This window comes from Aplysia californica, unplaced genomic scaffold (genome assembly GCF_000002075.1).
Source record: "Aplysia californica isolate F4 #8 unplaced genomic scaffold, AplCal3.0 scaffold00377, whole genome shotgun sequence".
Lineage (NCBI taxonomy): Eukaryota > Metazoa > Mollusca > Gastropoda > Aplysiida > Aplysiidae > Aplysia > Aplysia californica.
In genome coordinates this window covers 530,574-533,082 of record NW_004797647.1, presented here as the reverse complement: position 1 = coordinate 533,082, position 2,509 = coordinate 530,574, and the positions used below count along the sequence as shown (strand labels likewise).

At 39.4% G+C, this 2,509-nt stretch overlaps 1 protein-coding gene across 1 annotated transcript in view; it reads left to right on the top strand.

Annotated features, from left to right (window-relative positions):
- Nucleotides 1-2,509, top strand: part of LOC101851515 (orexin receptor type 2) — a 262,606-nt gene that overhangs the window by 135,749 nt on the left and 124,348 nt on the right. The window lies entirely within an intron of this gene.

Below are 2,509 nucleotides of genomic sequence, written 5' to 3'. Positions count from 1 at the left end.
TCTCTCCCTGTCTGCCTGTCTGCCCCCCCCTCTCTCTCTCTATCTCTCTCTGTCTCTCTCTCTCCCACCCACCCTCTCTCTCTCTTGTCTGTGTGTGCATTTTTCTTACTCTCTCTCCGTCATTGCATCGCTGTCTATAAGTGAGCGAGTGAATGTGTGTGTGTGTGTGTGTGTGTGTGTGTGTGTGTGTGTGTGTGTGTGTGTGTGTGTGTGTGTGTGTGTGTGTGTGTGTGTGTATGTTGGAATGTATAATTATCTAAACTTATTTTGTTTTTGTTTTTGATTAACCCTGCAACGATGCATTATAAGGAATGGTTCGAACTGATGTTGAATGGGTGATTTGGATAATATGGATCAAATTATCAAATTGTTAATCCTACTTTTTATAGATTTGGCAACAAGACAAGACGGATCCTTAAGTCCAGTATGCGCGTATAAAAGTATGCCAGCCCTTTAAGCACCAGTGCTTAAGAGAATTCCATCTGTGCCCACACCGAGAACAATTTCCGGTACCAGAAATGCTTTACTTACCATCTGGAACGTCTAGAAACCACGTATACCAAAGGCTAATGAATGTTGGCAAACCGTAAGGGAAATATCCTGAGCTCTGAAGAATTGCAGCGTATCGGGACGAGGCAAACACGTTCGAGTAGATAGCTACACAAGTACCTTAGAATGATTTACTTGGGATGGATTACCTTATTATAATATGTGAGGCATCGTGGTGAAATTGGCGCTAGTCAAACTAATGAAATCAAATAAACCGACATTTTTCCACCACCACAACAAGTTGTACATTTACAAACACTTTTATTCTGTGTGGATTTTACCGAAAAACGACGATGGAAGGCACAACAAAGGTATACTCTCAGTTTCCAAGGGCACCCAGGCTATGGAAATCACCCAAATTTTGCGGTCATTCACGCTAACATTTTCCTCTCACACAAGGCTACTTCACCTTTTTCAATCGCAAATGTCTCGACTTCTATTCAAGATAGATGGGTTTTGTTTCCCCCCAAAACAAGACAAACAGACAGGCTTAAGCATGATACTAATACCCCTGTGTAACCAAACATAGTTGTGCGCCTAATTCTACTGTTTCGTGACACCTATTTGGTTAGCCTGTTTTATGTTTAAAAACGTCCTGTCCCTTTCAGAGTAATAATATGAAAGATGAAATATGAACTGTTAAAGATAGCATTTAATTTTCATTAAATAACTTTCCAAACTGCGATTTCAGAGCAAACTCTTCACTCAAATCAGGGAGGCAGAGAGAGAGAGCATGAATTCTTCACAGAGTTAAAGTCTGAATAATAACGAGAAAGGCAACGAAAGCTAAATGTCATTTTATCTAGTGTTTTCGAAATGGGGAACGAGATACATGTGAGGCAGCGTGGTGGAATCAGGTTCTCGTCAATTTTTGGGCATGTAGAGTTATTGGTGTCATCTTAAAGCTTGTTCACTTGTCTTTATTTGGATGTAAAAAATATCCATTTATCTTGAATACAAGTCGAGATATTTGCAAAAGAAGGAGGCGGGTGTCACCTGTTTTCAGAGGTAAAATTAGTGAGAAAATGGCCGCAAAGATTAGTTATTTCCTTAGCTTAAGAGTCCGTGGTAACTGAAGATTTACAGTTTTTATGCCTTTAATCAACGCTTTTCAGAAAAATCCACACCGAAATGAGTTCCTTAAAGGGCACGAAAGGTGTTGAGACAAAAAACAAAAATTTGATAAAAATTCACAAACCTGCGGAAAAATGCAAGTTTCTTCACTTTGATTATATTGACGAGAGCCTGATTCCACCACGCTGCCTCACGTATTGATGCTTTTTTTGGAAGATCTTTTATTCCCTTGGGGCAATTTGAAAACACCTATTTCAACAATTGTCTGTGTTGTATTTGTGGAACCAATCTCATTTGTAAGATTGGTTATGACAAATAAAAAGAGATAGTTTTTTCACCTTCTCTTACCACAAATAAAAAGAGATAGCTTTTTCACCTTCTCTTACCATGTCGTCCAAAGTTTTGGGTTTTACAGATTGTTACAGGACAAACAGAGAAAAAAGAACCACATTAGCAAGTTGAGTAATCAGATAAAGTGCCGATGACGCGGCGTTCAAACCGTTGGAAAGTTCAGAACCTTGTAAGCCACGCGAGACTGGAGTCATAAAATGGAAATCTGAACCAACCCAATCGGCAATACATTTGTCTTTTTATGCTGAATAAATTAGAAGGTGAAAAAAAAATAGATTGTTCAGCAAATAAAAATGCATCTTCCCCCCCTCTCTCTCTCTCTCTCTCTCTCTCTCTCTCTCTCTCTCTCTCTCTATCTATCTGTCTATCTATCTATCTATCTATCTATCTATCTATCTATCTGCTATCTGCTATCTCTCTCTTTCTCTCTCTCTCTTTCTCTCTCTCTCTCTCTCTCGTTCTCGCTCTCTATCTATCTCTCTCTCTTTATTTCTGCTTAACCCCCCCCCCTTTCACTTCCCTCCATCTCTATCGT